Source organism: Falco cherrug, chromosome 8 (assembly GCF_023634085.1).
Source record: "Falco cherrug isolate bFalChe1 chromosome 8, bFalChe1.pri, whole genome shotgun sequence".
Lineage (NCBI taxonomy): Eukaryota > Metazoa > Chordata > Aves > Falconiformes > Falconidae > Falco > Falco cherrug.
Window position 1 is genome coordinate 52886781 of NC_073704.1, and position 12335 is coordinate 52899115.

The window sequence follows — 12335 nt, forward strand, 5'->3', positions numbered from 1 at the left end:
ACTAAATAATGAGTGCATTTAACAAAGGACTTCTTTTTCCTAACTGTACAGTTCCCTGGTGCATTGCATTTCTGGGCAAAATAGCAGTAGCTACTGAATGTTATATAAATCTTGGCCAGATGGATTTCTTAACATTATTATGTGCTGTTCCCAGTCATTGGTGTGTCCCATGAAACCACAGATAGTAGAACAGGACCCTAGGGACTGTTTGTGGGGTGGGGTGGTGTTTACTCCCCACTGCAGGAGGCTTTGGACTCATTTGCAAGGGACAGTGGTTCTCTTAGTACATCAAAAACCTACTCAACACTCCAGATCATTCAAAGGCCACTGAAACTGATGGGAGGCTACTTGTGACCTTGGCTTTAACTCTTATCTTTCAGGAAGGAGAAAATGGGCATGTTTTCTAGGTGATGCATAAGCAGAAGATACTCACTTTGATGTTCTATTGAGGTTATCAGTTTAAAACAGTATTGGCCAAGTGCCAGGATAACATTGGAAACTTAAACATTGAGACTAATGAAGATGGATGAAGAGTTTCCGCATAGACCACAGCCCCCTTCTCTTTGTAACTGAAGTCAGGATTAATTAGTGTCCTCATGTTTCAAAGGCCTGACTACTGTTCTGAATGCGAGATCACACAGTTATGTGAGGAACATAAAGCTCCTAGAGCCAGGAGTGTGGTCACTCTCTTCGTGGCACCTCCCAGACTGTGTTTCTGCTTGGTGTATTTCTCTCAGTAGACTCAGACTTTATGTATGGTGTGGGTGGGGAGAAGTGGTGGAGGGGCTCATCTTCAGGGGCCATGTTCTTCATGAAACAGAAAAAGCGGAGTTCATTAAAAGCAAGCTATATTTCCCTATGATTCCAACTTACCAATGTTATTCAAAAAAAGCTGTCAGAACAAATCTCATTTACATTCTTCTTGCTTGCATTTTGTTAACAAAGGCCATTTCCATGAAAACAAATGCTCATTTCATAGTTTAAAAAAAAAAAAAAAAGAGAGAACCTCAACTGAGGTTCACGTATCATGCATATTTCTTTATTTAGTCCCTCCATGACTAATATTTTCTGATTATGGGAAGTTTACATTGCTATGACCAATGTTCTGATGGATACATTTAAAATAATTTTTTCATGACACTGTGCCAACTGCTGAAGCAAGTTATCAGAATGACACATTTTCAAATGTAATTTGTATTCATGGTTGCTTTGGAAAGCAGAGATTCTTTCTACATTAGTGAAGAATGGATGCAACGAGTCACAGGTGATGAAACTTGCCACGTTCAAGCATTTTCAGATGGTGGCAGTGACAGCACCACAGACAGATGGGTGAATATCAAGCAGAACCAATGGACCATGTTTTAAAATGATACAGGAATCTCCAAAACAGAAATCAACACATATAGAGTTTAATGCTGCATAAGATCTCTTGAATTTTGTTCACCTCTTCTACTCCAATAGCCTCCACCTCGACCCCTAAAAGAGAAAGGGAAGACAAAAGGTAGACAGACAATACTGGAGATTAATATAAAAATGCTGAGAAGCAATGGAATTAAGTCAAAGAGGATTATTTTTTATGGAAGGTAAAATACTTTATCACAACACGGGAAGCTAAAGGTGAAATATAACAAATACTACAAATCTTAGGAAAAATGAGAGGAAACCTTCAGGAGAAAAAAACTCAGGGAAGATTATAAAACAAGAACCTGCAGAGCACTTGTCCATTCCTTCTCCTTGTTATCTCTTCAGGTTTATCTTAATGCACAAATCAGAGCAATATAACCTTTGCCAATTTCTAAGGACACATCTGTTATCTGAAAAAATCTGTAGTGAAACACACATTGAACATACTGCCTGCTTTCTTTTCCCATGATTGCTTGGAGGAAGAGACTCCATGTATTCAGCTAAACCATGTACCCAAGAATCGTGCAAGCTGATGGAAACACTAATAAAGGGTTAGGTGCAGATGTCATCTTTTTCTCTTCTGTATGAAATACAAAGGCTGGAATTGTAGAGGAATTATAGAGGACTGTATGAAAAATTTATTTGTAAAAAGATTGTAATGATTGTTAAAAACATAAGGTATGAAATGTAAAAAAAAAAGGGGGGGGAAGTGTAGAGGGATGAAGCTGGGTTAATTATCATTGATAATATACAGTTGTGGGCTGGCTTCAGGGCGGTGGTTTGGGCGATGTAGATGAGGTGCAGCTGTGGCTGGTTCTGTTAAGGGGTTGGGCAGCCAACGAAGAGAGGCAGCTGAGGGAGAAGCAGAGAGAAGAGAGGAGAGAGTGTGCCCTGGGTGAGGAGAAGGCAGCAGAGGGGCTGTATGAAGGGTATGCTGGTATGAGATGGTAAAAGACCTTGTTGCAGCTTGATAGTCTGGAGAGTGCTGCGACACTTGGTGCCCTGGGTGAGGCCCTTCAGATTATGAGACTGTGTAATGATAGTTTGGAGAGTGCTGTGACAGGCTGGGAATTCTTATAACTGTAACACAAAGTCACATGGGCTTTTTTAGTGGTTTATATGGTTGCCTTGCCATCTTTTTCAACCCAGTGTGAACTTCTGCGAATAAATGATGGAGAACACCAGAATGGTGGCATATATTATGAAAATACTGATATAAACTGACATCAGAGGCTTTCTTCCATTTTTTCTCTGGCCAAAGATAGGGCCATCACATACCATTGGAATATTTCCTAAAAAATCTTTGAGAGTCTAGTAAAGTTGCCATGTCTTGAAGTTGCAGGCAAGACATCTGACTAGGAAAGCATTACAATAAAAAAACCTCCATTGGGTCACCAGACTATTCAGGTACTTCCAAAGCATTTTGATTTTCTTCTTGAGCTAGACTGCTCACATTAGTACCTCCAGCATTAATTAGATATGTTGCTAGTAAAGAAACAATTTGTAAAGCTATGCTAAGGTAATAAGAAACTGTTCATTAGAGCCACAAGTGCTTGTGACCTCTAGCACAAGGACAGCAAGACTTAAGGGCTGTGTGCATGGTCTGGTGAAAGAGGCTAGTCAGATGGCTCTGACTATTATCTTTTGGATTGGGACACGTATAAAGCATGAGGGTGTCAGCGGGTACGGCAACTAAAGGTAAATGAGTGGCAAAAAAAAATCTGCCAGTATGAAATGTTACTGCTTGTCAGCTCAAGATCTTTACTGTTAAAAGAGACAAGCTGAGAAAAGCAAGGAACCTAATTCTCTTAGTATGGAATGAGGGGAATTAATGGAGGACATTGGCAGAAAATTCTTCTGTCTGTCCTAGGATGTAGACTAAAGCCACCACTATCATGAATTCTGTTTATCTGGAAACCAGGTCCCAGCAATTAGGCAGTAGGAATGCAAATGAGCAAGGTAATATTGTAGAAGATTCTCATAGCTCAAAGGCTCACAGGTCTGCACAGTTAACCTAAAAAGGTCCTCACAACAGGTCCTCTCGCCCTGAATGCGTCTTGACTGAGAAAGATCAAAATATCAAAATGAGAAAACAAAGCCAAACTCTGACGTTTCATCATGATGTCAGAAAATCAAGCAGACAATTTGGGGATATTTTCTGCTTTCTATCTTGCCTTGTTATAGCCTAAGGATAGTCACATCATCTGCTTTAGTATGTTGAGATATTTAATTGATCGTGTCTGTGGATGAAACTTAAGACACTGTTTCCTATGCAGCCAATGCATATCCACAAAGGTGATTCAAAGCCCTTTAAGTTAGAGATCTAAAACAATCCCCCACAGATCCCTGGGACTTACTTTGTTTCTGATAATTTCTGATATGAAAGAGTAGATGAGAGCTGCTGGAGAGCAATATTTTCCAACATGGAGTGTTCATGCTTTTTATCATCTCCTGCTAGCATCATATGCTGGCCCACAGCAGCAGATAACACTGAGACACATAGCAGCTTTTGCCACATACCAGAGCAAAGAACATGATTTGCAAATTGCTGTAAACAACATCTGAAGAAAATGCTGAAGTGGCTGGACAATCTGGACAGTCTAGTTTGTGTGATGGAGCAATGGCATAGAAATATGGGGAAGGAAGAAAGTACATAGCTTGAGTGAGCTGATGAAACATGCTCAGATCCTGCTTGCTAGAAAATAAAATTGAGGCAGCAAGATATTGACACTGAATAGAAGAGTAGAACGATCTCCTTGCACTCACTGAGGGTTAGAGTTTTCAAAACTATGCACTGAAAAGGTACTCGTATATCATTGATGTATCTAAATATGTGTGGAAGAGAAGGAAGGGTTTTCACAGTAAGGTCTTACAACATTTTCTTTTTCACTTCTGTGACAAGAGGTAGTGAAATACAGGCCTGAAAATCAGATAGGCTGGATTCCTGAAAAAGAAAATGCCAGTCCTATAATAAAGCTACATCATTTGTTCATAAAGCCCACACTGTATTTTCTGATATCGTTGTTACTGTTATTTTCCGGTACTGTTGTTACTGTCATTGTTCTAGCATGTAAGTACAACAAATGAAGAGCACTGCTGCTCCGTGTGCTCAATATAAGAGACCAACCCTGACCCTAAGACCTCAGAGATTGACCTGGAAAGCAAACTGTTGTGAGGGAAGGTGGCCACTTTGATCAAAGGTTCTTATATATCAGAGATATATAGGTGAGCCAGAACTGACATCCAGGTTTCCTGACTCCTACACTAGCATTACTTTCTTAAAGACATCAGGGGCACCATAAAAAGTTGCCAGCTGTGCTCTACAGCTGCTATTTCATAAATCATTCTTTAGATCAGACCAGAATCCCATGTCTCTGGATTGAAGGTAATACCAGGTGACTGACTGGTGAAGTATAATGCAATATAATTCACATTCAGCTGGCTTCATTGTAGTGTATCAGTGCTTGGTCATCCTGGAGAACTGCATTTTATCCATGCTCTAAACCCAGTGTGATACTGCTCAGACTGTTTACACTAAATAGCTCGAAGGTTATCTCATGCTTGTTGGGTGTTTCTAGTTACTACAGTTATTTTTCTGAATCTTTTAATAATAGTAAGTATTTGGAAAAAAAACAGGTCCTTACTGTCTCAACTTAGAGAATGTAAGCAGAAGACATTTTGAACTATTTGATCATAAGACTGTAATTTGTGGCTGCAAAGAGAACTGGTAAAAAAAAAGTGTCACCACCAAAATACCAGTGATGTTTTCAAAACTTGGCACTCTTTATTTCAGCCATTTGTTGAGGAGGACACATCTTAAAAGTTTAAATTTTTATTGAATTTTAATTTACATGGCAATCCCTTGCTTTGGAACATTCTTCAGCTGGCTCCAATATAAAAAAACAGATGGGAGAGGATCAAAATCAAGCCTTGAGCTAAAGGAATGGTTAAACAACCAGGATATGGTGCTAAATTACCTCTGATCCCATTAGTATGTAAGCTTAGCAAAAGACAGAAAAAAGGAACTTTTCCTACCAGGTTTGACGCCTTTAACAGTAAAGGAGACTGAAATTGCTATGACATTACTTCTGCACAAAACATGCAGACTCCCACATGCTCTGTTTAAACAGATATGTTGCCCTCTCTCCCCAAAGTTTTAAAAATTACAATGCAGAACATCAGAGTACCAAAGCTGTGTACTTCCGTGATGTGCAACAGTCAACACACATAATATGTATTCAGCAAGGAGCAGGAAAAGAAACCGGTAACTGAGGAAACATTTTTTTTTTAAGAAAAAATGGTTATAGGATTCTACATATTCACTTAAAAGAGAGAGGGTCCTCTTCTGAGTTTAACAAGCCACATGGAGAAAATTATGTATCTGTCATGAAAAACAAAACAAACAAAAAGTCATGATGACCGCAAGAAATGGGAGAGACAGGCTTGCCTAGGAACCTTTCCCCAAAAGGCTATTCCAACCATTCTCTGTGCCATGAAGCTCATTAGTTCTGTTCTGTTCAGGCTTTCATACTTCATCTATCACTATGACAACTCTAATAATTGTCTTACTTTTCTTTCTCCAATCCAACGGAGGCCACCACCAGTGTAAAACAGAACAGACTAATACTAAAGTGAATTGAAATTAAATGAACGCTGATATTCTTCAGAGAATGTTATTCAAACTTACCACCTGGTAATAACCACCTGTGCTGGATTTGGCTGGGATAGAGTTATATTTGTTCACAGCCGTTAGTATGGGGCTGGTTCTGGATTTTTGCTGAAAACAGCCTTGATAATTCAGGGATGTTTTAGTTACTGCTAAGCAGTTCTTACACAAGAGTCAAAGCCCTTGCTGCCTCCCCTACCACCGCACCAGCGAGGAGGCTGGTGTGCACAAGAATTTGGGAGGGGACACAGCTGGGACAGCTGATCCCAACTGACCAGAGGGATATTCCACACCATATGACATCATGCTCAATGTATAAAGCTGGTGGAAGAAGGAAAGAAGGGACATTCCAAGTGATGGCGTTTGTCTTCCCAAGTAACCATGGTGTGTGATGGGAGTCCTGCTTTCCTGGAGATGGCTGAACACCTGCCTGCCCATGGGAGATAGTGTGTGAATTCCTTGCTTTTCTTTGCTTGAGTGTGCAGCTTTTGCTTTACCTATTAAACTGTATCTCAACCCACAAGTTCTCACTTTTCCGATTCTCTCCCCACCCCACTAGGTAGGAGTGAGTGAGCGGTGTTGTGATGCTTAGTTTCTCTGGGGTTAAACCATGACACCATCCTTACTTGTGATAATATACCTGATGACTTTAGGTTTTTGGACTAAAGTCTGAACAGATTCCATATATAGAATTTTGGTTGCTTTTCCCCCTTTTCTTCAGTTTCAAGTATTATAGATTTCCTTGCAAAAATCACTAAAGAAGCAAAAAATCCCCTCTGTTTTGCAGAAGATAAAGAGACCATAATCAAAACAACTACAGTCTGATAACAGTTGGGTTCTGGGATTCAGTTCCTCGAGGAACTGGGAAACTGAGGCAGTAACAATCTTCCTCAGGAATTACTCAGAAGGAGACATGATCAAATTCAGATAGCAATCCAAACTGTGCATCTATCTGTCCTTGGACAACTCATAAGCATGCAGCAAGGTTTTCAACTTCTATATTAAAGAATATAAATGCTTTGACAGTTTGGACAGTTTCTAGTAATGTAAAGCTTTGTATGCAAGTAATATACACTATTAATTACATGCGTTAACTCATCAACTGTCCATAAAGGGATATTTTTCCAATTTGTGGGTCATGAGGTGTATTAAACTATTGACACAAGCAAATACATGGAGATAGACATTTAAAATCTGAAAAACTGAAAAGATCTAAAAAGTGTTCTTTCCCTTCTTAACTGGGCTTTAAAATTCCAGCATGATATGGTCACAGGGATCACTAATTATGAAGCTTTCCCCCTGTTAGGCCTAGATATTTTCAGATACAGCAGGAAATCAGAATACATCAGCTACAAGCATGACAGCTCTAGTATCACATTCACAAAAGTTAATGATTCCTCAAAGAACAGCAGCCTCTCCTGACAGAGAAGTATGGCACATAAACCTTACGCTAATTTGTCCAAGCTGTGACCGTCTTCCTTCAGACCTCCCAGAAGCAGCACCTGAAGGTAGAGGAATGTGGGCATGGGGAAGGCTGTTCTCTCATCCATACCACTGAGGTGCCACCTCCTGGGAGAAGCACAGCACATCTGCAGCTGCTGGCCTCCCCCCAGCACAGCTCTGCCCTTTCTGAGCACAGCTGGAAAGACGATTTCATGTTACACAGAGCATAACAAAAGAAGGATGGGTTTGTTTCTGCTTCTGTATCCACTCTCGTGGCTGGTTTCCATTGAACAAGTCGATCACTGGAAGGACTGAAGCTGCATTCACTTCCATAGACTACACTTCAGTGCAACTTTACAGGAGGGCTTGAGGATTTTGGTAAGGAAGGAGTCACCCCCTCCTGAACAGGGAATGACAAAACAAGGAAGTTCCCTCCCTGTTGGGAAGTGTTGCATTATAGCTCACTGTGGCCCCAGCTCTCATCTGTCCCTGCCATGAGTAATACCCAGTGTAACTCCAGTCCTGAAGGCTCTCAGTTCCCTACCCCAATCCTAACCCTACCTAACCTGAAGCAGGGGCTGTGAAATTCTTTCCACCTCCCACGTCCAAATATACATTTAACTATAGCTCCCCTCTGAGTCCAATGCTTCCCGTAGCTTTCCTATCTGAGCAGGAAAAGAGATCAGAACCCCAAGGGAGGACACAGTTTCCTTTGTTCCCTTTGCAAATCTGTGAAATCACAAGGCCATCACCCCTGTACCTATTGCCTTTCACCCCATGCCTGCCTGAGGGAAAAGTGCAGACACTGAGACGCTATACTATTTGATTTTTTTGTTATATATCTTACTAGGTATTTATTGTATTTCTGGAAGCTGGTTTTTATTTTTAAATTCTGTCTTGCAGCACAGCCTCTTAGGGCTGTTGTTTTAACAGCCTCCACACCCTCTTGAAGGAGAGGAGAGGTGCATTTGGTGACTGTTAGCAGACCACACCTCGCAATGCCACCAGCACATTCTGCCACAAAGGACTCTGTAATCCTCCCACAAAACTGAGAAAAACTGATAGCCCTTGTCACTTGGGTGAAATTGAACAGCCAGTAGTTTATATGAATTTCTAAGCAACGCCTGCATGTTTTCAAGCAACCAAAGCACACTACATGGCTATTCTGAACGTGCTCGCTGGATAGCTGAACTGCCTTTTTCTCACTGGAGGAAACCACAATAGTTTCCATCAGCCAGGTCAACAGAAGACAGCCCTGGGTGGCTGATATTCAGGGAAGACCAGTGCAACCAGAACACCTTGGCAGCAGATGGACTTCCCATTTATGAAACTGTAAATATAATTCAGAAGGGTCCAAGTGCCACTAGAGAGGTAGTTTCTCCTGTGAATGAACTTACTTCAAGTTCACAGCACCAAGTTTTACAAATGCATGCATCATTTTTTCCATAAATCCTTCCATAATTAAAGAATTAGTGGGAAGTTGATTTCACGACTTCATTAACCTCAAGGACTTGCCAAGAGCACTATGCATCTGGTAACTTTTTAGTATTGCAAACAGGTATGTAATTGTCCAAGTTTAGACCACCTTCCCTAAAGGCAGGAGACATGTAATCCCAGAATCCTCTATATTTAAATTATGTCTCATGGCTGGTGCAGATACGAGTTGTAATATTTGTAACATACGGTGCCATTTCAGTGAAACAGTTGGACAAATTAGCAATAAGAAGTAAATATTTTTACAGTATCAGTGCTATGCTAATCCCAAAGTTTTTATAAAATGTTACTGAGCTTTTTCAGGGTGAAGAGGGACATGTGCGTATCAGAAAATAGAACTACTTTCCAAGTTTAACTGTGTTTAAAAAAAAGTATTTCTATGTAAAGAAGACACAAAAATGTAAGGCTAGATATTTAAACCTGGTGAAAATAGTACTGACATGTAAGAGGAACCCTGTATGTCAGAATCCCTGTGATTCACTTTTATCAGGTATCAGCTGTGGAGAGAACAGCTTCTAAGTACTGATTCAGTGATGCGGATGAGACACGTTAGGTGCCAATTTCTTACAAATACAGAGAGAAAGACTGTTCCTGGAAGAAAACAGTGATATGTTGTTTTTTAGGGTGTGTTAAGGTATTTTATTTTATTTTATTTTGTTTTGTTTTTAAGAGTTACATTGCTGGGGTAGGACTAGGTAGAAGAAAAGTGATACATAAATTGTTGATGAGGAGTTATAGTAAATGTGTTGGGTTTAGAAGATTTTCTCAGCGTGAGGTTTCTGCTTGGAGCTAGGTGGGTATTTAGTAAGTTGTTCCTGTAGAAGCTTTTAAGTTCTGAAACATTGATGGGTTTTTGCTAGCTGCTACATATGTAGTTAGTGCCTAATTCTGTCATCAGCTAGGATGGAGAGCATTCATTTTCTCAGAAGATTAAAGCTTAGAAACACATCTTTGGCAGACTAGAAAGTATTGAGAGTCTGTAGGTTGTAGACTTTTTTTTTTTTTCTTTCAAGCATAAAGGAATGCATTAACTTCCTCAAGTCTCTTATATTTGATTCAATAATACTTGTCTCACAGAAATAAGATTACTAAACCTCCCTAAAATGTGAACCTCTGGCACGTATGGCCAAATAGCTTCCACCAGCAATAAATGAGAGGTCTCAACACCCTGGATAAAAGCAAGTAAAGCCAATGCTCTACTGTTAGTTTAAGAAACACTGGTCTCTTTGTAGACTTCAGTAGCTTGCTATATGTAATGCAGCGTGCTATTTAATCTCAAATTTGATCAAGAACAGTATCGGTATTCAGGATCTCTGGTTTTTAATTGTTTTGCTTTGGGGTTTTAGTTTAGATATCCTTGAGTGCCTCAAACTCTAAACTTTCTCATATGTAGTAGTGGAGACAGAAAGAGCCATCAAACTACCATCAAGGATCCATGTATAACTGATCTATGTGAGAAGTTACTGGGTTTCTGTTAAGAGAAAAAAGAGGGTGGTTTTGGTTTCTGCCATCTATCTTGTAACCACCTAACCATTAACATACTTTGACTGTTTATATGTAAGTTTAAATGACAGTTAAACCAAACTGCCCTGCCCAAATCCCTTAATTCAATTTAGTCTCTTGTGTCCTGTTTGCAATTGCGTCTCCTCTGTTCTCTTTGCATGCCTTTGGCGGGGCGGGGGAGGGGGGCACCGACAAGCATCACTAGACTTGAATCCTGCTATTGAATGAATTACTATTTCTCTTGTTTTCTCTTCTCTCGTTTTATTTTCAGAGGAGGCCTCACTTGCCTACTTCCCCCATATTTTGGGGTCTAAATTTTTTTGGATGCTGCTGTTGACACATCTAAAATCCACACTGATTCTCAAGAACAGGGTCTAACCCTGTTTTGCACAGCTGTTACCAACTGTTCTAGGTTCAGTAATAGCATTGGTGGTACCAGTTCCTCTCCTTTAGCAATCCATCTTAAATTCAGACTATCCTGCATGTATTTATTTTACTGGGTCATTCTTTTCCTGCTGTATGTTGCTTTCTGCTTTTTTTTTTTTTTTTTGCTTTTTTTTTTTTTCTCTGTACTGAAAGAATCTTACAGGAATTAAATGTGCCAGGTTCTGGGTAGATTGTATGAGGTATTAGCCACCAGATATTTCTGCTGTCTTTGCTGTTGGTAGCAGCAATGATGTGACAAGTTAGCTGAGAGATGAAGAGAAACAAGCTTTGGACAGAGCAGTTATTTGATTTTGCATTCATGAGAATTGCTTCTAGTAGTCCAGAGGAAAAGCTAAACAGGAACATTTCCTGAAGCTGTTTAACAGCTGAGGTTAAATAAGAGGAACATCAGGCTAAGCGTGAATACTACTGTATGCATTTGCTGTGTGATCCTTCAAAAGAGGTGGTCTCAACATGGGTTTTCCTAATAGCTTATCTGTGACTCACTCTGCTCATTCTGCAAAGTCAAACTAACAACTTATTTTGTTACTTCGTATTTCACTACAGTATGTTGTGGATCATTCTGGGATGATTGTTAGACCAGTAACTGTCTTTGCATGTTGGCCTTCACAAAAAATAAGCCACAAATAGCCTGCTCAGTAATAAATGGGCTTTGTTACTCAGTTCCTTGGGGTTTGCATGAAATGTGCCTCCAAGGTATTTGGTAAACTGTGATTTCTACTGGGATTAATCCAAATGCACTGATTAAGAGATGGCCTAAATACAGGCCCACAAAATGCTGCAAACACACTTCAGCAACGGCAGCTAGCAAGATTCTTGCCTCTGCAGATAATGTATCACTATCACCTATCAGTTCATACAGAACTGTGGGTTGGGATATAATTGCTGTAAATTACATTCCTCTCCATATGCGTGCAAAGCAATCTCAAGAGAGTCACAGTGGCCTGTGAGTTGTTTCAACCCACAACACCTCAGGGTTACGCTGCCATGTATGTGTGGTTGCTGCTGTTGTGCTAGAACTCCCCACCAATCTTTCAGGGTTTCCTCAGTTCCTTCTCTTTCCAATCACCCAGTTTATGTCCCTGTATCTCAGCTGGCATTTAACATGCTCAGGGGCCTGGCCTGAAGATCTCCGCCCTGTCACCGGGCCTGCAGGCACACGTCCTGCCGCTATCGCGGGGCAAGGCCAGACCTGGCCGGGGCCCTTTCCGCGGGCTGCGAGGGGGCGGCCGCGGCGCCACCGACATGGCGGCCCCCTGGGCGACACACTCAAGATGGCGGAGGCGACGCCGCACCCAAGATGTCGGCAGTAAGGCCCCGCCCCTCGCTACCCTCAAGATGGCGGCGGGGCGTCCCGGCTCCCGCCCCCGGCCTGCGC